Raw genomic sequence first — 24,852 nt, 5'->3', positions numbered from 1 at the left:
TAATAAGTGATTACAACCTTTTGTCTATACATGAATTTAGCCAATCCTGATGTGGCTAATACCAATAATGTTAATACCAAATGAAAACAACTGTGCAAAAATAAAGATCTAATTTATTTACACAGAAGAAAAGTAGTTACTAATCAAATCAAACAAAAGATATATTACAAAAAAATTATTGATACAGTATAACATACAGTATATTATCAGTATAGAGAGATGACTATAGGAAAGAAAGTTAGAGAAAAGAAATAGAGCAAAGCTGATACATTAAACAGATATCCTGATGTTCTGAGGTCTGGGATCCGGAAGGGACAAAAGGACAAAGAGGCAGAACTTTATACACCCTCTCCCTCCCTTCCAGGTAGTCCCACCCTTCAATAGGTTCCAGTATTTTGCCATTTCTGTTCAAAGGGGGGCTCTGTGATTTGTGAAAGACATTGGCCAACTGTAGTTCATCATATGGAATTTAGGATGGGCCAATGTCCAGGAAGCACACCTCCTTTGCAGCCAGTTACTCCCTACGAGGTGTTAGAAATGACGGCTCCAGGGCTTATTCAGCCAGATGGCCTTACTGTCATAAACCTCTACAGGAAACCTAAGGGGGGTGTTGAGGTGATGCAACAAATGGTAAATAAGGTACAGGAATTGAGACCCCTATCAGAAGTACACAATAATATTAAAAATTATTGTAGGCCCAAAATATCTATCACATTTCCCCCTGAAGTTCATTGGTGAACTTATACCCTCCCTCAATGATTTTGTACCCACCTATGACCACCCAGAAGGCCCAACCCCCCCAAAAAAGTCCTGGTGCCTCCGAGACCTCACATTCGGACCATGAATGCCTGTGCTGCGATGTTTCCTCGCCCCTCTGCCTTGGAAGGATGGAACTCCAACATCGTTGGCGGGATCCTGGTATCTTTAGTCCCGTAGCTTGGGAACACTGTACGATGTTTAAAAAGATTGGATCAGACCGCGAAATGGCACTATTCAGCATGGTGAAAGATAGTTGAGGAAGGTCTAGCTTTTGCACCTTTGTCTCAAGACATGACGTGGTGGTTGTTGTTTCTTCAGGTGGTGGTAGGGCAGGCCTCCAGACAATCATACATGGATACAAAAAAAAAAAAAGAAGGAGAATGTTATTGGGGGGAAATCAAGCGTGAAGCAGCTGTTTGGCCTTTAAGATTGTTAAGCATAGGGGTCTTAATGTGGGCAAGTAAAGTGGGATCCCCACAGGATGCAGAGTCTGAGCAACAGCCGGTATTTACCAGGGCCCCTGAAGGTGGGGATGGCGGATGCTGCATGCTATTGTCAGGTCTCAGTCCCTTGGTTTTCCCCACCCACTCACAGGGCTCGGGTTGAAGCCATAGGCAGATTGAGGGATGTCTGCAGGAAGCAATTATAAGCATGTGGATCCCCGTCGGACTCTTGAAGCTGAGTTGGGCACGAATGCCACAGCCTTATAATTTACAGCTCATTTATCTAAAAAGTTATATGCTAATGGAATATTAAACAAGGAGAGGAAAAAATAATAAAATCAAAAACAAACAAAATGATATAAAAATAAAAAAAAATTTAATGCTCCTCCAACTACGACTTTTACTTTACATATTTCACTTTAGGTTGGTAAACAACAATGAATCTGTATTCATACAAAAAAACTTAAAAATGAGAAAAGGTGGAAAAAAAATCCAAAAAAAGAAAAAAATATATATATACTATATATATAGTCGCCTTGAAAAAAAAAACTATTGGTAACTGCATGAAAATGCAAAAACATTGCAAAAATTGCAGCAGTTACTTGACAATAGAAAACTCCTCCCCCATACTAGTAATCAACAGTATATTTGCAGGTCAGGTACAGATACTGGCAAATATATATTTTTGTTCCCATTTATCGTCTGTCGCAGGCAATTTACTGTCTCGCCATCAGCACTGTTCGGTTCAGGGTAGATGAACTTTTTCAGTATTCGTTGTCCAGGAAGCCCTGGAATGGTGCAGGGCTGCAGGCTTGGGAAAGTTCCTGCTGGCATTGGATCAGACTAAAGCTTTTGATCGGGTCAGTCATGAGTACCTATGGCTCCTTCTTGACAAGTATGGCCTGGAGGGGGTCCTTATTGATTGGCTGAAGACTTTATACAGGGGGGGGGGGGAAGCTTCATGCTTCTGGTTGGATCAGATGGCCCTTTGAGGTTGGCTTGGGTGTGCATCAGGGGTGTCCTTTGAGTCCTCAGCTATACGCGTTCACAATCGATCCCTTCATCCGGAGGCTAGAGAGCGGACCATTGTGCAGAGAGTGTCTTTGGGTATTTTTGGTGAGTCTCCTCTGAGGGTCATGGCCTATGCTGATGATGTGTCTGTTTTCATCTCTGGGATGCGGGAAGTGGTCTTGGTGATAGAACAGTATGCTGAGGCATCTGGCTCAAAGATCAATCAGGATAAGAGTGAGGTCTTCTGGAAGGGAGAGGAAGGTGGAGGCGTTGAGCTACCAGATGCCTTCCCAGAGCCCCAACAAGAAATTAAAGTTTGAGGTATCAGACTTGGTAGTTGCGATTACAGTCTTACAAATTTGGTAAGCTGGGTATAAGATGCCGATGCCAAGGTTGCCAGCTGGAAACTTTCTTAAAGGGAAAGTATTGACCTGATTAAAACTTACCTCATCCCGGTATTTCTGTATGGCAGCTTTGTCTGTGTTTTGCCAGTGTCTTTCTATGCAAAGATCTACAGCTGTTTTTTCCAGCAGTTATAGGGGAACAGACTGAACCTCATTAAGAGGTTTGTGACCTACCTTCCCAGGTGGATGGGTGGCCTAGGTATGGTCACCCGTTGGTTTTCTTTTCTCATGTTTTTGAAACATAATTCTGGTAGTATGCTGGCAGAGGAACTGCCTGGGTGGGTTGGTATTTTTCAGTCCTGGTTTAGGTCTTTTCTACGGAGCTGAGAAAATAGTGTCCCAGTGAAAAGACTGAGGGTTCAACATGGTAAGCTCCTGGCTTATGTTGCGTCGTGCCTGAAAATGCTTCAGCAGTGGTGAGTGACCGCGGAGAGGAGGGTGGTTGAATCTGCCTTTAGTGAGCCACTGGCATTGAGGGATTGCCCAGGCCTTGTTATGAGGGAGGGTCTGTGTTTGATTAATCTGGAGAGAATCCCTTTAAAGTTTTGGGATTTGGCCTGGCTCTCATTCCATGGCCTACTATATGTGAAGGGCAACATGAAGCATCGCTCTGAGAGCAGCCGTGGTTATCCAAGAGTGGAGTGTGGTAGGGTGGAGGAGACAATGGACCATTTCTTGCTTCAGTGCTCCTTCAATATAGAAGTTTATAAGCAGGTGGGTTGGGCTCTGGGTATCCCTTTCCTTTTCCGCTTGAGTTACGCAGAGTGGTCTTAGAGAGCCTTTTAAACTCACTGGGATTTTGATTTTGAGACACTTTTTCTAGTTAGCTTAGTAGTCCGCCAGGTTTCCATTGGCAAAAAATGTCCTTCCTGTTGAGGTTGTGAAGCACAACATTCTGGGTGAGATTGGGAAGATTCAAGGTCTTGAGAAGGATAGGTGGGAGCCAGGACAAAGGCTAGGAGGAATGTCAGGTCCCCGTAGTTGCTGTCAGTCAGGCTCTGGGTGTTACAGCTTTCCTTTCTGTCCTTTCGTGTCCCCTAGAATTTTATAAGATCAAACTTTTGAAAAAAGGCTGTATGTATGGGTTCAACATTTAATCGTTTCTTAGCCTGAGGGTGTGTTTAGCTAGAAGATAGGGTTTGAGGTGCATTACAATGATAATAACAATACTAAATATGTTTTGATTTGTATATTTAATTCTGCTTATGATATTATTGGCAAAAAAGCTGTTTCCTGTTTTCTATGCTGAAGTAAGCTATTTTTGTTTATATATATATTTTTTTTCTTTTTTTATTTGGTATTTATGTAAATATGTTTTTATTATGCTGTTTGTTTGTAAATTTTTAATTATTAAAATTCTTACAATCTAAGCTCCCTAAGGCTGGCCATAGATGGAGCAAATTTCCTGAAACCACAATAGCCCCATTAACACAGACAGTGTTGAAAGAGAAATCCCTCTCACAGAGCCATTGTGTTCTCCCAGCGAGGATAGCCGTCCCCACAGGGATAACACAGTGATTATTGCTAGCGGCTATAACAGCCACTAGCAATAATCACATGTAAAATCCAGCAGGCTGGTTGTACCCAAGTTTATTAATCAACCTATCTCATGTGGTTCAGCAGGAACTGGACGAGATTTAAATCATATATGGCCAGCTTAACTCACATTCATTCACCGATTTAGACTGGAGCCAGTTAACCTACCGGCATGCCTTTGAAGTGTGGTAGTGATTTGGCTGGGATTTGAACCAATGACCCTAATGCTGCTAGGCAGAAGTGCTAGCCACATTACCTATGCCTTCAGGCAAACATGTACAATAAACATTAACACCTTTCTAGTAATTTGGGTGGCTAGACTATATGTGCACATGCTGTACTTATAATATATATAAAGTGCTGTGCTAATTGATGGTGCTATATATGTTCACATCTGTCCCTAACCCTCAAGGGGCATATAATCTAAGGTCTCCAACTCACATTTATTGTAGGGCCCATTCAGGCAGGAGCCAATTAACCTACCAGCATGTCCTTGGAGTGTGGGAGAAAACCCACATCAGTACAGGGAGAATATGCAAACTCCAGGCAGGTAGTGCCGTGGTTGGGATTCAAACCAACAACCCTGGTGCTGCCAGGCAGAAATGATAACCACTTAGCCACTGTGCTGCCTATGGATTTCCTGAGCTCGTATGGCTTCAGCATGCGATGTCTTGGTGCAACTGCAGATTTAAAGCAAAACTCCAGCTTTAGCTATCTTCTCACAGACACACACACTTTTCCTAAAGTCTTTTTTTTATTCTTTCTCAGTGGTTCCAGTAGGTGATCAGTCCGATTGAGCATTACTCTCCCATCATCACGTAAGTGTCACTAGGAGAACTGTTAGCTCAGGATGCATGATTATGCATCCCCATGGGGTGAGTCCATGACAGTCTAAGCTCTTAGGAAGAGGGTTGAAGGGTGCTGGACATCATTTAACCTGGCAGAGACTGCCAATGCAGGATGGAGGAGGGAGTGGGGAACAGAACTGAAGGGGCGAATATTACTGAGGGCTCCATGCAGAGCCACTTTATGCTGTGTCAGCATCCACCTTACAGCCACAAGCAGGCAGCCCATAGAAGTGGATGCAGGCTCAGCGGCTGCACGGACACAGTCACAAGTCAAAATCTGACATGCAGGAGCAGGTGCATGGATCAAAACACACAAGGTATGCATTTGGATCTGCATGAAGGACGTGGGGGGGGGGGGGGGGAATCAGTGCCCTCTAGCACAGTGGCTAAATGGTTAGCACTTTCACCTGGCAGTGCTAGGGTTGTTGGTTCAAATCTCAACCACAGCACCTTCTGCCTGGAGTTTTGCATGTTCTCACTGTGCCTGCGTGGGTTTCCTCCGGGTACTCTGGTTTCCTCACACACTCCAAAGACAGGCTGGTAGGTTATTGGATCCTGTCTAAATTGGCCCTAGTATATGAATGTAAGTTAGGGACCTTAGACTGTATACCCCTTGAGGGTTAGGGACTGATGTTAATGACCAACATATATGTAAAGCTCTGCGTAAATTGACGGTACTATATAAGTACCTGAAATAAATAAAAATAAAATAAATAAATCTGAATGAGCCATTAAACACATTTATTTTCAAACCAAGACTATAGATAAAAGGAAAAAAATACTGTGCTTCCTGTTTAATAGGTTTCCAATTTTCATTAGGTTAGCGCATCAGCATTACAGGACTGGTTTGAGGCTTGGTTAGTGTACTGGTATAGCTCTTACCCCCGCAGGAGCCGTTGAGTTTAACTGGTTCTTCTCCATTACAGCATAGAGGCAGCCAGGCACACATCAACAGTCTATTCACTCTGGCTCATTAAAAAATCTAAGGGTTGTCTTTTTGAAATGTAATGCTTATAGAACTTGTACTGTGGAGAGAGTAAAGGAGTGCGAGATACTCTAAAACAATTAAACACAGTAGATAGAGGACACTCTTCTTTTTGATGTCTTCAACATTGATGATGACTAGAGTTCTCGCACACTAGAGACAAAGGAAGGGCAGAGATAAGGACCATTCAGGAAAGGAACTTCTTGACCCAGCTATCCCAATAGTACACAGTCACCAGGATCTTGTAATAAAGTCAGTGCTCACAAGGGGAGCAGCTGTGACCATGCAGCTTCCTCCAGATACCTTCCAGTGAGGCTGTGCAGATTGGATCCACAGCTGAGACCTCAATGAACATCAGCTTGAATTAGTAGAACTGCTGGGGGAAAGGGTAGCCACCCCTACCCAAATGGGTGGAATCCCTTCAATGTGAAGACCCTGCTGTTCTAAAGCTCAGACTATGTATCAGCCCCTTCAGCTACCTACTGGGCACACATCCCCAGGGTTTGGCCAAAGTATAATAAATATCCAAGCTGTTCATTTGACTTTCCCACTCTCTATGTCCTAGAAGCCTCTAGAATGCAGGGGGAAACAATCAAATCTGTATCCTGTGAGGTCCAGAACAGTCAAAAGCAATAGTTGCTCCAATGAGCCAAAAAAAAACTAAATTTACCTAGCATCCTAGCAACTTATCTTGGAGGGTGCCACTCTAGTAGAGCTTAATGTGGCAGACATTGTATACGCACAGGCTCCTGAGTTTACATGTCAAAAAACAACAAACCAAATTTTCCAGCTTTTGCCAGCCAATGTGCAACAAACTGTATTAACCTGCCCGACAGTTAATGTTAAAAACAAGGGTTTTCATTTTCACACATTTGCAAATATATGCATAAGCTGCATTGGTAACGGCACGGCACCCCAGTGTCCTAACTCTCTCATTTTGAGAGTTTTTCGAGTTGGAGCACATGTAAAACAATGGATAGCTTAACCACTTCCAGACCGGACACTTTTACCCCCTTCCTGACCAGGGCAATTTTCAGCTTTCAGCGCTATCACACTTTGAATGACAATTGCGCGGTCATGCAACACTGTACCCAAATTAATTTTTTACCATTTTTTTGAGACAGATAAAGATTTATTTTGGTGGTATTTATTCACTGCTGGGATTTTTATTTTTTTTGCTATGTAAATGAAAAAGTCCAAACATTTTGAACAAAAGTGTTTTTTTAATAAAATTTCGCAAATAAATAATATTTCATCATAAATCTTTGCCAAAATGTATTCTGTTATCTTTTTAGTAAAAAAAAAAAAAATTAGTTTATAACCAAAAATTATAATTTTTAAACATTTTTTTTTTACATTTTTATTTTATTTTTTTATATTATTATTTTTTTATTTATTTATTTTTTTTACATACTGTCACCCTAGCAGTACAGTGTCACCATGGTGACACTGTACTACTTGTGGGGGGTGATGAAGATTTTTTTTTTTTTTTTTTACAATGATTGCTTTTACACTCATATAGGATGTAAAAGCAATCATTTCTCTTTCTCTCTGAGAAGCACCGAGTGAGCTGTGATTGGTCACAGCTTGTCACATGGTACAAGGCTGTTGTGAATAGCCTTGTACCATGTGACCTCTGTGATCATTCACAGATTTCACAAGTAGTAAGCAATGATGTCACAAGTGACATCTTGCTTACTACTTTGCATGTGATCACTGATTGGCCAATCAGTGATCACATGATCGGGACCTCGTACAGAGGTCCCGTCCAACGATCGGTGTTCCACTGTGTCCGGAGGACACAGCGTGCACCGGATCGCTCCCAGGGAGCGCGCACAAGCAGGGTGCGGGGAGGCCATTCATAAACGGCCACCCGACCCTGCAGTGCCACCGTCCGGCCGTTTATATGCAACGGCCGGTCGGGAAGTGGTTAAGGCCAAGTATACCTGGATTGAGCCCATCGCTCCTTAAAGGTACAGAGATGCACTGGAAAACAAGCAATTGCACAGTGGCAGCGAAGGTATTCAGTATTTTACCAACCTTACAAACTGTACTGTTCCTGAGTTTACATGGGTGGACAGAAGAAAGGCAGCAAAACTGGTGCACTCAGAATATGGTGCAAATGTGCATGCTAGCCAATCAGCTTCTAACTTCAGTTTGTTCAATTAGGCTTTAGCAATAAAACCTGGAAACTGATTGGTTTCTATGCCAAGTTGCACCAGATTTTGCAAGCTTTAGTTTTAGTAAATAACCCCCATTGCCTTTGGAAAGTAATCCCCCACAGACTGCTTTTTAGAAGGGCTGTAGTGATGGCTGCAAGTGTACGTAAGCCTTAAAACCACCCCAGTTCTCCCGTCTCACCCATACATTAATACAAGTAGGCTTCCTGCTCCCCCTCCCAGTGTGATTTCCTATATACCTCTATTAGGAAATGTTCTGTTCCACATGCAACACAGGATGAGCTGTTGTAAGAGGCCTGCATAGAAGGTTACAGATTGAAGGAAGAGGACATAGAAAAGAGTTCTATTTACTCATTTGCCCCCACCTAACTCCGCATCGTAATATACAGTACAATTATGTATTATAGTAATAATGTAGCATATGAAATGTAATGCTGGCACACAGTAAAACTACAAGACTACACACGCACACCATTGATTTTATCTTTAACTGCTTCTATGTACTTCCTAAAGAGGTCGATCTAAGCACAACACATAATGACCATGCTGTGTTCTTCCTGAACATACAGTTCAGTGGTTTCCTGCAACTCCTTTACAGGCAGAGTTTCTGCAGTCCAGGTATGGCACTCCTGCATGTATTTAAGACTGTTACTTTGTAGTATACTGTGTGTAGTAGCTTGTAGTTTGTAGTATAGGTGTGATTCTAAGGTTTTTGTTAATTTGCAAGAGCTTAGCAGCCTTTCTGGAGTGGATTCCTCATGCGTCTCTTGAGATTGAGGCTTGGCATGTATGTGTGTGTGACTTTGCACTGGCGGATTGTGTTTGTCAAAGCTTAGGTGTAGATTACATTCACACAGCCATAGAAAAAGTATTTTTTGTTTACAGATCTGAACACAGCTGCATTGTTTTCAGTGGAGACATTCAGTGGTGCATAAACATGCACTATGTTCAAATCCGTAACACAAAATCCAAAAATCTGCATTTGAGGACATGCATATGCATGTATACCATGCATTCTAGTATTAAAAAAACATAAATGTGCCATTCTCTTCAACAGTTGGTGATATCATCAGGGAGTGTAACTAAATTTAAAGAAGAGTTCCACCTGAATTAAAAAAATAAAAAAGTCAGCAGCTACAAAAGCTGTAGCTGCTAACTTTTAAAATAGAGCCACTTACCTGTCCCTCTGTCCAGTGGTGTCCTCACCACTGCTGGTTTCACCGACTGTTTTTTTTCCCTGGCGTCGGCATCTTCAGTGTGGGCACCCGGCTGTGACAGCTTGCGGCTTCACAGCCGGGTGTCCACTGCACATGTGTGAGAAGTGCTGCACTTTGTGAATGGCCCTGTGGTCTTCTGGAACCTGTCATGTGTCCCAGAAGACTAGGGGGAGGGAGGGGGGAGGACAACTCCTGCTTCCGTTTGCCTAGGTCATCGCAGCGGAAGTGGGAACCTGTCAAATTCGGGTACCTGCCCCCCCACTCCCCAAAGGTGCCAATCATTAATGGGGAGCGGGGGACAAAGGCTTAAAGCGGAACTTCCCCTTTTGGGTGGAGCTCTGCTAAAAAAACCAAAAAAACGCAATGCACAGGGATACGAAAAGTAGTAGTGACATAAACACACACAGGTAGACACGCACACACTCTCTTTCTCAGTTTGCACTGGATGCACTGGTGTTTTTAGTCATCCTTATCAACTATGTGTCAATATGTGTTGGCCTTTTTTTCCGAGCAGGAAGTACGGTAATTAGTGTGCAAAAAAGTCACCATCAGCTGTTTTCAATAAGCATTCCCAAACCTGTGTCACAATATCCCTATTTATGAGAATCTTTTTCCAGAAGTAACTCTGCAAGTCATCTTAGATTCCTGACTCCAGTCTTCTTGTGGAAAGGGATGTTTGCCGAAAGCTAACTGAAGGTTTCAGTTATTGTTACACATTGTGATTGTAAACCTGGCCATAGATGGTTTGAATCTTGACTGGTTCAGCAGGGGCTGTCCAAGATTTAAACCATGTATGGGCAGGCTGAATGTTGATCGATCAATCAGCTTGTGTACAACCAGCCTGTCAGATTTTACATGCAATTATTGCTAATGACCATTACAGCTGCTAGCAGTAATCACTGTGTTCTCCCGGAGCGGACAGTTCCCCTCACCTGGGAGAACACAACAGCCCCACAATGGCTGACTGTGTTAATAGAGGAATCGAGCAATTTTCTTTCCTGCAACCCGTACTTGCAGGAAAGAAAATTGTTCTATCTATGGTCAGCTTAATGCTGTTGGTCAACTAGCCGGGGCCGCCAATAGAAATCATGGGGCCTTTCACAGACTATCTAATATTTTTCCAACCCAAACTGTGAAACTGTACTATAAATCTGACACACACCTGGGCTGCTTCACATGAGCGGACTGGGACTCTTGGACCCACAAGAGAAGAAAGAAGAAGGATCCTTTCATGGCACACATTGTTTACCTTAGGCCCCTTTCACACTTGCATTCCAATCAGGTCCATCGGTCAGTTTTTCAGGTGGATCCAAATGGAGAGGCTATGGAGCCCTATGAACAGATGGATATTAATGGACTTGTGTCTGTTTACACCTGCCAATCTCTGGGTTCATTCAGATCTGAAAAATAGAAAAGGACTGTGTTCTTTTCCATTTTTTGGACCAGATAGGAGGTAGCCTAATGTAAATGGACTATGGAATCCATTTACTCCAGGCCACCCATAGAGCCGACATGGCCTGTGTCCACCAGGTAGAAACTAAATGGGTATTGGTTGTCAAAACACTAAAATTCATCCCATTGGGCCCCAATCAGCAAGGGATCTGCTGACAGAACCCCTGCTGATTGGAGTGTGAAGGTGGCCTTGGGTGATCTTTTGCTCATCTGTGAAGGGTTTCATTCCAGTAAACATTTCAAACACTCTTCTGTTTCTGCAAAGTTGTATCAATTCTGTAAGGCAGTTCACTAATAGTAGTTCATTCATTACAGTGTTGGTGGTGAACACAGGAATCTCAATACAATTTGCAGAGGCCTACCTCATATTGTTTCCCTTACTGGTCAAATGTTCTTGGCCTATAGTGTTAAACTATTTTCTTTATTGGTTGAATGCTATTTTTTCTTAGGAATGAATATTAGGCTATGTCACATTCATCCTGTAAAAGGCAACAGATAGAAAGTTACATTCCAACATACTACAAACATTAAAGTTGTGTAAAGCCTGAAGGTTTTTTCTATCTTCATTCTATGTATGAAGGTAAAAAAGCTTCAGTATGCATCTCCCTTGCAGCCCCACCTACTGCTTATCCAAACCTGATCCTGATCCAGCGATGTGCATGAGAGCAGCTGCTGTCCCGGCTGTCTGCCTCCTCATTGGCTCCCGCTGCTGTCAATCAGAGCCATTCAGAATGGAGCAGGGTGGGGCTGATCCCTGTTCTGTGTGTTTTATGGACGCAGAATGGGGCTCGGGAGTGAGCACGCATGAGTGCCCCCAAAGCAAGCGGCTTGCTATGGGGACACTCAGCAGGGTAGAGGAGTCAGGAGCACCAGAGTGGGACCTGAGAAGAAGAGGATCAGGGATGCTCTGTGCAAATCTCTTGCACAGAGCAGGGAAATATAACATGTTTGTTATTTGAAAAAAAAAAGCCTCTAATATCCTTTTAATTGTAGTAGTCGTAATTTGTTGCACAAATGCTGATAGATTTGGCCGTAATTTATTTTCATTTCATTGCTGGTTAAAGTGAAACAGGAATCAAAACCTCTTCAAATTAGTTGTCACCAGAACAGGTGTTCCCATTAGTGATTTCATTTTGCTTTTCTGTTACAGCAAGAAATGTTGCCACTTTGAATCTCAACCAAAGCACTACCTGCCTGGAGTTTGTATGTTCTCCCTGTGCCTGCACAGGTTTCCTCTGGGTATTCCAGTTTCCTTCCACACTCCAAAGGCTTGCTGGTTGGTTAATTGGCTCCTGTCTAAATTAACCCTAGCATGTGTACAATATGTATGAATCTGAGTTAGGGACCTTAGATTGTAAGCTACTTGAGGACAGGGACTGATGTGAATGTACAATATATATGTAAAGTGCTGCGTAAATTGATGGCGCTATATAAGTACCTGAAAAAATAAATAAAAGCTGACATGTATATTATCATTTCACTATTTTATTCTACAAAAAAGCAAAAAATAAATTGGCTTTATAAATACTTTTATACTCTTATAATTCTACAATAATTTAACCCTTTTGCTGCCAGGACCTGACAGCAAGGGGTTTTATACACAATTCAGTGACTGCAGCCACCGGGATTGTGCATAAATTGTGTATAAATGGCTGCAGTCACCAGGATTGTGAATAAATTGTGTATAAATGGCTGCAGTCACCAGGATTGTGTATAAATCTGTAAGGCAGACTTCTGCCTGTCAGGTGGAAGCAGTCCGGCGGCTCCGCTGCTACCGGTCGCTTCCACAGCCCCCCGGTTCAGGTGCCCCCTCCCCCATGGGTGTGCTCCTGCCATGTAACCGGGCTCTGCTTGCCCATCTGTGGGCCCGGGGAGGGCCATGGCAGGTACCAGTGGGTGGAGGGGAGAGAGGAGAGCAGACGAGCGTCTGCTGCCTTCCACTTCTTTATGCGACCTAAAAAGCGACGTCCCCGACGTCACTTCTGGGTCACAGCTGTCACTTTCCTGGCTAAATTGTAGATGTATGCACGGTTAGCATTGCAGTACAACTAATGGAGCCCAAAGGAGACATGTCTCAATAAAGATAACCTGTCACCAAAAAAATCATCACATAGGGGAACTTTGTGTCTCCTATGTGATGAAAAGAAGAAAAGGTAAGTTAATTTTTTTTTTGTTAAAAAAAATAAATAAAAATACACCCAAACACATAACTCCCCCCCTCCCAAATTTTGGACCCCCCACCCCCACATACACAGAGGTACGACCATAAATGCATGTGTTAGAGCACATATGTGTGAAAATGTCAATTGTGATACACATGTTACATATCATCGAGCAAGCCGGAGTGAGAGCAATAATTCTAGCAAAAGACCTCCTCATTAATGCTAAACTGATGACCTTTAGTGGCTTCTGAAAAGTCATCTATAGAAAATATAGGGTACTGACATTTGACGTAATTTCATAGTCTCACACAAAATTAAGATTTGACATGTTGGGTATCTATTTACTCGGCACAACCTCATATTTTATATTTTAGCAAAAAGTTAGGTAATTTATTGCATTTTGTTTGCTCTACAATTCACTTTAATGTGTTTTTACTGAAATTTTGCATTTCCTAGACCTTTGCAATAATATTGTGTGACATACAAAATTGGAACTACCGCTATTTTATTTTCTAGCGTGTCTGTTTTCAGAAAATATATAATGTTTTTGGGGTTTTGTGTAATCTTAAGACCTAAAATGAATTTTTAAACGTGTGCAAATAATGCAAAACTGTCTCTGGCAGCGAAAGGGTTAATAGTTGTGTAATAATTGTATATGCTAGATTGTAAGCTCCAAGGAGCAGGGCCCTCCTGTCCCTCTTGTATTGAACTGTATTGTTGCTGTATTGTCTCCCTTTATATTGTAAAGCGCTGAGCAAACTGTTGGCGCTATATAAATCCTGTATAATAATAATAATATGCCTCTCCCTATGCCCAACGTTTGTCCAAAAGATAAGTAACAACTAGACAATCTACAATTTCTGGGGAAATTGTGTAAAGTGTTCTTGCCGCAACCTTTACCAAATGATTGATGAAATGTAAGCAGTGCACATTGCAAGCCTGATAGTGAGAAATGCATTTCAGCTTGTATTTTGAAGCTCACAGTCCAGCCTCGTGAGTCATCTGCCTCTTGAGTGACCTTTGGTTGCTGCACCTGGAGAGGGCGGAGTAGGCTCACTGTGCTGAGACAGCTGGGTTGCTATGACAACTCACTCTGAGAGGAATGTCAGCATGTGTGTTCTAAACAGGCTTTTTAAACTTGCCAAGTTCAATTGCGTGCTAAAATTAGTATTAATTAAATATTAAAGAAAAGAAACATAGTGTCTTATCCGGGATATCAATTATTTATTTTTTTTTTTATTTTAATTTTTTTTTATTTTAATTTTATTTTAATTTTAATTTTTATTATTTTATTTTATTTTAAATTTTATTTTTATTTTATTTTAATTTTATATTTATTTTTATTTTAATTTTATATTTATTTTTATTTTAATTTTAATTTTATTTTTATTTTAATTTTAATTTTATTTTAATTTTATTTTTATTTTAATTTTATGTTAATTTTAATTTTATTTTTATTTTAATTTTATTTTATTTTTAATTTTATTTTTATTTTTAATTTTATTTTTATTTTTATTTTAATTTTATGTTAATTTTAATTTTATTTTTATTTTAATTTTATTTTATTTTTAATTTTATTTTTATTTTTAATTTTATTTTTATTTTTATTTTAATTTTATGTTAATTTAATTTTATTTTAATTTTTATTTTAATTTTATTTTTATTTTAATTTTATGTTAATTTTATTTTGATTTTAATTTTTTTTTAATTTTTATTTAATTTTTATTTTAATTTTTATTTTTATTTTATTTTTAATTTTATTTTAATTTTAATTTTATTTTTTTTTTATTTTAATTAAATTTTTATTTTATTTTATTTTTTTATCCAGACTGAATAATAATACCATCTCATTTATACAGAAGGAACTGTCATTCCCACTGCAAATATTTTTTATTTATTTTAATTTTTATTTAATTTTAATTTTATTTTAATTTTATTTTTATTTTAATTTTATGTTAATTTTATTTTTATTTTAATTTTAATTTTATTTTATTTTTAATTTTATTTTTATTTTTAATTTTATTTTAATTTTAATTTTTAATTTTATTTTTATTTTAATTTTATTTTAATTTTTATTTTTATCCAGACTGAATAATAACACCATCTCATTTATACAGAAGGAACTGTCATTCCCACTGCAAATATTTTTTATTTTTTATTTATATTTTTCATTCATAGTTTTTGTTTTTTCACATTGATAAATTAATTTATTTTATATATTTACACAAATCATATATTTAAGTATAATTAATTGATGTAATTATTTGATGGTGGTACACTTATGAATTCATTATATCACATAAGGTAGAATATATTGGAGCGCGGTACACTACTGGCATTCGTGAACATTTTTAGTGACAGCAGGGTTAGCTGAACGTTTTGATATAAGATATGTGTAGGTTTGCTTGAAAATGGCAGAGTGATGGCAGTTTACAAATCATGTTCTGATTTTTCTGATTTTTCCTTTGCACACTCTAGCTGTGCTGTGCTGCTCAATGCATTCCTATGGGAAAATTTCGCCGCAAAAACCGCGATATTTCTTGAACGATTCGGCGAAACGTTCTACAAAGTAATAGCAATCCGATCGGGATCAATGCGCACGTTTTGATATATTACTTGTCTTTGTAGTGTAAAAACTGTGGGAGGAGTTAGCGTGGCAAATATGGCTATAATAAGAATAAGAATTAGATTTCAAATATGGCAGAGAAGAGCGGTTAAAAACAAACTGCTTCAAATTGCTTACTTCACTGGCGTCTTCACAATTTCTGTGGAAATTGTGTGGTGTTCTGGCCTCCACACAACTGGAGTGGGCAGGTTAGCTTTTGTCTCTCTGCTTCCTGCTCACACAGCTGGGTTCCTATGGCAACTCCCTCCACACCAAGGGCAGAGTCATGGTTATAAACAAACTGCTCCAAGTTGCTGACATCACTGGCGATTGCCATCTTCAAACGCTTGTAGATTTAAAAGTATAAATGCTACCGTGAAAAGGCTTATATTGTGACAATCACAAGAAACAGACCTAAATTTTGATGTATAGTATGTCTCTGCAATATTAAAAATGAAGGCACAGTCGCAGTTTAAAAACGTCCCTTAAAATTTCTTGTGTCTAAAGTGGAGTTTCAATGAAAGTCAATGGGAGGAGTGAGGTGCAAACAAATGGTCATATTCTGAAAACTATCAGGAGTATGTCCTAGCCGTGAACATTTTTAGTGACAGCAGGGTTAGCTGAACGTTTTGATATAAGATATGTGTAGGTGGGCTTGAAAATGACATAGTTATGGCAGTTTACAAATCATGTTCTGATTTTTCCTTTCACACTGTAGATTTCTCACTCTAATGTGACTCAGCTGCCCCCTGAGTGACCTTTGCTTGCACCTGTTACCTCAGTCAGTCACAGGTGTGTGAGAAGCTCTGCTGAAAACAGGCTGTTTAAACTTGCCAAGTTCACTGGCGATTGCCATTTTCAAACACTTGTAGTTTTAAAAGTATACATGCTACCGTGAAAAGGTTTATATTGTGACAATCACAAGAAAAAGACCTAAATTTTGATATATAGTATGTCTCTGCAATTTTAAAAATGAAGGCACAGTCGCAGTTTAAAAACGTCCCTTAAAATTTCTTGTGTCTAAAGTGGAGTTTCAATGAAAGTCAATGGGAGGGGTGAGGTCCAAACAAATGGTCATATTGTGAAAACTATCAGGAGTATGTCCTAGCCGTGAACATTTTTAGTGACAGCAGGGTTAGCTGAACGTTTTGATATAAGATATGTGTAGGTGGGCTTGAAAATGACATAGTGATGGCAGTTTACAAATCATGTTCTGATTTTTCCTTTGCACACTCTAGCTGTGCTCTGCTGCCACTCTAGATGCACCATTCATTCCTATGGGAAAATTTTGCCGCAAAAACCGCGATATTTCTTGAACGATTCGGCGAAACGTTCCACAAAGTAATAGCAATCCGATCGGGAACAATCCGCACGTTTTGATATATTACTTGTCTTTGTAGTGTAAAAACTGTGGGAGGAGTTAGCGTGGCAAATTTGGCTATAATAATAAGAATAAGAATTATTTTAATTTTTTTTTATTTTAATTTTATTTTAATTTTAATTTTTATTATTTTATTTTATTTTTAATTTTATTTTTATTTTATTTTAATTTTATATTTATTTTTATTTTAATTTTATATTTATTTTTATTTTAATTTTAATTTTAATTTTATTTTTATTTTAATTTTAATTTTATTTTAATTTTATTTTTATTTTAATTTTATGTTAATTTTAATTTTATTTTTATTTTAATTTTATTTTATTTTTAATTTTATTTTTATTTTTAATTTTATTTTTATTTTTATTTTAATTTTATGTTAATTTTAATTTTATTTTTATTTTAATTTTATTTTATTTTTAATTTTATTTTTATTTTTAATTTTATTTTTATTTTTATTTTAATTTTATGTTAATTTAATTTTATTTTAATTTTTATTTTAATTTTATTTTTATTTTAATTTTATGTTAATTTTATTTTGATTTTAATTTTTTTTTAATTTTTATTTTATTTTTATTTTAATTTTTATTTTTATTTTATTTTTAATTTTATTTTAATTTTAATTTAATTTTTTTTTTATTTTAATTAAATTTTTATTTTATTTTATTTTTTTATCCAGACTGAATAATAATACCATCTCATTTATACAGAAGGAACTGTCATTCCCACTGCAAATATTTTTTATTTATTTTAATTTTTATTTAATTTTAATTTTATTTTAATTTTATTTTTATTTTAATTTTATGTTAATTTTATTTTTATTTTAATTTTAATTTTATTTTATTTTTAATTTTATTTTTATTTTTAATTTTATTTTAATTTTAATTTTTAATTTTATTTTTATTTTAATTTTATTTTAATTTTTATTTTTATCCAGACTGAATAATAACACCATCTCATTTATACAGAAGGAACTGTCATTCCCACTGCAAATATTTTTTATTTTTTATTTATATTTTTCATTCATAGTTTTTGTTTTTTCACATTGATAAATTAATTTATTTTATATATTTACACAAATCATATATTTAAGTATAATTAATTGATGTAATTATTTGATGGTGGTACACTTATGAATTCATTATATCACATAAGGTAGAATATATTGGAGCGCGGTACACTACTGGCATTCGTGAACATTTTTAGTGACAGCAGGGTTAGCTGAACGTTTTGATATAAGATATGTGTAGGTTTGCTTGAAAATGGCAGAGTGATGGCAGTTTACAAATCATGTTCTGATTTTTCTGATTTTTCCTTTGCACACTCTAGCTGTGCTGTGCTGCTCAATGCATTCCTATGGGAAAATTTTGCCGCAAAAACCGCGATATTTCTTGAACGATTCGGCGAAACGTTCTACAAAGTAATAGCAATCCGATCGGGATCAATGCGCACGTTTTGATATATTACTTGTCTTTGTAGTGTAAAAACTGTGGGAGGAGTTAGCGTGGCAAATATGGCTATAATAAGAATAAGAATTAGATTTCAAATATGGCAGAGAAGAGCGGTTAAAAACAAACTGCTTCAAATTGCTTACTTCACTGGCGTCTTCACAATTTCTGTGGAAATTGTGTGGTGTTCTGGCCTCCACACAACTGGAGTGGGCAGGTTAGCTTTTGTCTCTCTGCTTCCTGCTCACACAGCTGGGTTCCTATGGCAACTCCCTCCACACCAAGGGCAGAGTCATGGTTATAAACAAACTGCTCCAAGTTGCTGACATCACTGGCGATTGCCATCTTCAAACGCTTGTAGATTTAAAAGTATAAATGCTACCGTGAAAAGGCTTATATTGTGACAATCACAAGAAACAGACCTAAATTTTGATGTATAGTATGTCTCTGCAATATTAAAAATGAAGGCACAGTCGCAGTTTAAAAACGTCCCTTAAAATTTCTTGTGTCTAAAGTGGAGTTTCAATGAAAGTCAATGGGAGGAGTGAGGTGCAAACAAATGGTCATATTCTGAAAACTATCAGGAGTATGTCCTAGCCGTGAACATTTTTAGTGACAGCAGGGTTAGCTGAACGTTTTGATATAAGATATGTGTAGGTGGGCTTGAAAATGACATAGTTATGGCAGTTTACAAATCATGTTCTGATTTTTCCTTTCACACTGTAGATTTCTCACTCTAATGTGACTCAGCTGCCCCCTGAGTGACCTTTGCTTGCACCTGTTACCTCAGTCAGTCACAGGTGTGTGAGAAGCTCTGCTGAAAACAGGCTGTTTAAACTTGCCAAGTTCACTGGCGATTGCCATTTTCAAACACTTGTAGTTTTAAAAGTATACATGCTACCGTGAAAAGGTTTATATTGTGACAATCACAAGAAAAAGACCTAAATTTTGATATATAGTATGTCTCTGCAATTTTAAAAATGAAGGCACAGTCGCAGTTTAAAAACGTCCCTTAAAATTTCTTGTGTCTAAAGTGGAGTTTCAATGAAAGTCAATGGGAGGGGTGAGGTCCAAACAAATGGTCATATTGTGAAAACTATCAGGAGTATGTCCTAGCCGTGAACATTTTTAGTGACAGCAGGGTTAGCTGAACGTTTTGATATAAGATATGTGTAGGTGGGCTTGAAAATGACATAGTGATGGCAGTTTACAAATCATGTTCTGATTTTTCCTTTGCACACTCTAGCTGTGCTCTGCTGCCACTCTAGATGCACCATTCATTCCTATGGGAAAATTTTGCCGCAAAAACCGCGATATTTCTTGAACGATTCGGCGAAACGTTCCACAAAGTAATAGCAATCCGATCGGGAACAATCCGCACGTTTTGATATATTACTTGTCTTTGTAGTGTAAAAACTGTGGGAGGAGTTAGCGTGGCAAATTTGGCTATAATAATAAGAATAAGAATAAAAATAAGAACTAGACAATCTACAATTTCTGGGGAAATTGTGTAAAGTGTTCTTGCCGCAACCTTTACCAAATGATTGATGAAATGTAAGCAGTGCACATTGCAAGCCTGATAGTGAGAAATGCATTTCAGCTTGTATTTTGAAGCTCACAGTCCAGCCTGGTGAGTCATCTGCCTCTTGAGTGACCTTTGGTTGCTGCACCTGGAGAGGGCGGAGTAGGCTCACTGTGCTGAGACAGCTGGGTTGCTATGACAACTCACTCTGAGAGGAATGTCAGCATGTGTGTTCTAAACAGGCTTTTTAAACTTGCCAAGTTCAATTGCGTGCTAAAATTAGTATTAATTAAATATTAAAGAAAAGAAACATAGTGTCTTATCCGGGATATCAATTATTTATTTTTATTTTTATTTTAATTTTTTTTTTATTTTAATTTTATTTTAATTTTAATTTTTATTATTTTATTTTATTTTTAATTTTATTTTTATTTTTATTTTATTTTAATTTTATGTTTATTTTTATTTTAATTTTAATTTTATTTTAATTTTATTTTTATTTTAATTTTATGTTAATTTTAATTTTATTTTTATTTTAATTTTAATTTTATTTTTATTTTAATTTTATGTTAATTTTAATTTTATTTTTATTTTAATTTTAATTTTATTTTATTTTTAATTTTATTTTTATTTTAATTTTAATTTTATTTTATTTTTAATTTTATTTTTATTTTTATTTTATTTTTATTTTAATTTTAATTTTATTTTTATTTTAATTTTATGTTAATTTTATTTTAATTTTTATTTTAATTTTATTTTTATTTTAATTTTATGTTAATTTTATTTTGATTTTAATTTTTTTTTAAATTTAATTTTATTTTTATTTTAATTTTTATTTTATTTTTAATTTTATTTTAATTTTAATTTTTTTTTTTTTTATTTTAATTAAATTTTTATTTTATTTTTATTTTTATCCAGACTGAATAAGAATACCATCTCATTTATACAGAAGGAACTGTCATTCCCACTGCAAATATTTTTTATTTATTTTAATTTTTATTTAATTTTTATTTTATTTTTAATTTTTATTTTGTTTTAATTTTAATTTTTAATTTTATTTTTATTTTAATTTTATTTTATTTTTATTTTTATCCAGACTGAATAATAACACCATCTCATTTATACAGAAGGAACTGTCATTCCCACTGCAAATATTTTTTATTTTTTATTTATATTTTTCATTCATAGTTTTTGTTTTTTCACATTGATAAATTAATTTATTTTATATATTTACACAAATCATATATTTAAGTATAATTAATTGATGTAACTATTTGATTATCGGTGGTACACTTATGAATTCATTATATCACATAAGGTAGAATATATTGGAGCGCGGTACACTACTGGTATTCGTGAACATTTTTAGTGACAGCAGGGTTAGCTGAACGTTTTGATATAAGATATGTGTAGGTGGGCTTGAAAATGAAAGAGTGATGGCAGTTTACAAATCATGTTCTGATTTTTCTGATTTTTCCTTTGCACACTCTAGCTGTGCTGTGCTGCTCAATGCATTCCTATGGGAAAATTTCGCCGCAAAAACCGCGATATTTCTTGAACGATTCGGCGAAACGTTCTACAAAGTAATAGCAATCCGATCGGGATCAATGCGCACGTTTTGATATATTACTTGTCTTTGTAGTGTAAAAACTGTGGGAGGAGTTAGCGTGGCAAATATGGCTATAATAAGAAAAAGAATTAGATTTCAAATATGGCAGAGAAGAGCGGTTAAAAACAAACTGCTTCAAATTGCTTACTTCACTGGCGTCTTCACAATTTCTGTGGAAATTGTGTGGTGTTCTGGCCTCCACACAACTGGAGTGGGCAGGTTAGCTTTTGTCTCTCTGCTTCCTGCTCACACAGCTGGGTTCCTATGGCAACTCCCTCCACACCAAGGGCAGAGTCATGGTTATAAACAAACTGCTCCAAGTTGCTGACATCAGTGGCGATTGCCATCTTCAAACGGTTGTAGTTTTAAAAGTATAAATGCTACCGTGAAAAGGCTTATATTGTGACAATCACAAGAAACAGACCTAAATTTTGATATATAGTATGTCTCTGCAATATTAAAAATGAAGGCACAGTCGCAGTTTAAAAACGTCCCTTAAAATTTCTTGTGTCTAAAGTGGAGTTTCAATGAAAGTCAATGGGAGGAGTGAGGTGCAAACAAATGGTCATATTCTGAAAACTATCAGGAGTATGTCCTAGCCGTGAACATTTTTAGTGACAGCAGGGTTAGCTGAACGTTTTGATATAAGATATGTGTAGGTGGGCTTGAAAATGACATAGTTATGGCAGTTTACAAATCATGTTCTGATTTTTCCTTCCACATTGCAGCTTTCTCACTCTAATGTGACTCAGCTGCCCCCTGAGTGACCTTTGGTTGCACCTGTTACCTCAGTCAGTCACAGGTGTGTGAGGAGCTGTGCTCTAAACAGGCTATTTAAACTTGCCAAATTCACTGGCGATTGCCATCTTCAAACGCTTGTAGTTTTAAAAGTATAAATGCTACCGTGAAAAGGTTTATATTGTGACAATCACAAGAAAAAGACCTACAGTTTGATGTATAGTATGTCTCTGAAAGATAACAAATGAAGGCACAGTCGCAGTTTAAAAACGTCCCTTAAAATGTCTGGTGTCTAGAGTGGAGTTTCAATGAAAGTCAATGGGAGGGGTGATGTGCAAACAAATGGTCATATTCTGAAAACTATCAGGAGTATGTCCTAGCCGTGAACATTTTTAGTGACAGCAGGGTTAGCTGAACGTTTTGATATAAGATATGTGTAGGTGGGCTTGAAAATGGCAGAGTGATGGCAGTTTACAAATCATGTTCTGATTTTTCCTTTGCACACTCTAGCTGTGCTCTGCTGCCACTCTAGATGCACCATTCATTCCTATGGGAAAATTTCGCCGCAAAAACCGCGATATTTCTTGAACGATTCGGCGAAACGTTCCACAAAGTAATAGCAATCCGATCGGGAACAATCCGCACGTTTTGATATATTACTTGTCTTTGTAGTGTAAAAACTGTGGGAGGAGTTAGCGTGGCAAATTTGGCTATAATAATAAGAATAAGAACTAGACAATCTACAATTTCTGGGGAAATTGTGTAAAGTGTTCTTGCCGCAACCTTTACCAAATGATTGATGAAATGTAAGCAGTGCACATTGCAAGCCTGATAGTGAGAAATGCATTTCAGCTTGTATTTTGAAGCTCACAGTCCAGCCTCGTGAGTCATCTGCCTCTTGAGTGACCTTTGGTTGCTGCACCTGGAGAGGGCGGAGTAGGCTCACTGTGCTGAGACAGCTGGGTTGCTATGACAACTCACTCTGAGAGGAATGTCAGCATGCCTGTTCTAAACAGGCTTTTTAAACTTGCCAAGTTCAATTGCGTGCTAAAATTAGTATTAATTAAATATTAAAGAAAAGAAACATAGTGTCTTATCCGGGATATCAATTATTTATTTTTATTTTAATTTTATTTTTATTTTAATTTAATTTTAATTTTATGTTAATTTTAATTTTATTTTTATTTTTATTTTATTTTAATTTTAATTTTATGTTAATTTTAATTTTATTTTTATTTTATTTTATTTTATTTTATTTTTAATTTTAATTTTATTTTTATTTTATGTTATTTTAATTTTATTTTTATTTTAATTTTTTTTTATTTTAATTTTAATTTTTATTTTATTTTATTTTTAATTTTATTATTATTTTAATTTTATTTTTATTTTTATTTTATGTTATTTTAATTTTATTTTTATTTTAATTTTTTTTTATTTTAATTTTAATTTTTATTTTATTTTATTTTTATTTTATTTTTACTTTTATTTTAATTTAATTTTAATTTTATGTTAATATAATTTTTTTTTTTATTTTAATTTTATTTTTATTTTAATTTTATGTTAATTTTAATTTTATGTTAATTTTGATTTTATTTTTATTTTATTTTAATTTAATTTTATTTTTAATTTTATTTTTATTTAATTTTTTATTTTAATTTTAATTTTTTTATTTTAATTTTTATTTTTATTTTTAATTTTATTTTAATTTTAGTTTTATTTTTTTTTTATTTTAATTTAATTTTTATTTTATTTTTATTTTTATCCAGACTGAATAATAATACCATCTCATTTATACAGAAGGAACTGTCATTCCCACTGCAAATATTTTTTATTTATTTTAATTTTAATTTAATTTTTATTTTATTTTTCATTTTATTTTTATTTTAATTTTAATTTTTAATTTTATTTTTATTTTAATTTTATTTTATTTTATTTTTTTATTTTAATTTTATTTTATTTTTATCCAGACTGAATAATAACACCATCTCATTTATACAGAAGGAACTGTCATTCCCACTGCAAATATTTTTTATTTTTTATTTATATTTTGCATTCATAGTTTTTGTTTTTTCACATTGATAAATTAATTTATTTTATATATTTACACAAATCATATATTTAAGTATAATTAATTGATGTAATTATTTGATTATCGGTGGTACACTTATGAATTCATTATATCACATAAGGTAGAATATATTGGAGCGCGGTACACTACTGGCATCCGTGAACATTTTTAGTGACAGCAGGGTTAGCTGAACGTTTTGATATAAGATATGTGTAGGTGGGCTTGATAATGACATAGTTATGGCAGTTTACAAATCATGTTCTGATTTTTCCTTTCACACTGCAGCATTCTCACTCTAATGTGACTCAGCTGCCCCCTGAGTGACCTTTGCTTGCACCTGTTACCTCAGTCAGTCACAGGTGTGTGAGAAGGTCTGCTCTAAACAGGCTGTTTAAACTTGCCAAGTTCACTGGCGATTGCCATTTTCAAACGCTTGTAGTTTTAAAAGTATAAATGCTACCGTGAAAAGGTTTATATTGCGACAATC

General features: G+C 35.9%; 1 protein-coding gene across 2 annotated transcripts in view; it reads left to right on the top strand.

Moving 5' to 3' along the window:
* Nucleotides 1-24,852, top strand: part of LOC149467760 (alpha-1,4-N-acetylglucosaminyltransferase-like) — a 145,432-nt gene that overhangs the window by 41,383 nt on the left and 79,197 nt on the right. The window contains exon 1 of one of the 2 annotated variants that reach the window (XM_089671251.1): nucleotides 8,692-8,784. The exons of the other annotated variant lie outside the window; for it this stretch is intronic. The gene's annotated coding sequence lies outside the window, so the exon portion shown is untranslated. Of the gene's footprint in view, nucleotides 1-8,691; nucleotides 8,785-24,852 lie in introns of those variants that run through there. 2 annotated transcript variants of the gene reach the window in all.

The sequence above is a fragment of the Staurois parvus genome, unplaced genomic scaffold (assembly GCF_062004578.1).
Source record: "Staurois parvus isolate SC_StPar_1 unplaced genomic scaffold, SC_StPar_1.0 ptg000102l, whole genome shotgun sequence".
Taxonomy (NCBI): domain Eukaryota; kingdom Metazoa; phylum Chordata; class Amphibia; order Anura; family Ranidae; genus Staurois; species Staurois parvus.
Note: the sequence above shows the minus strand (reverse complement) of the source record. Positions and strands in the feature narration are given on the sequence as shown.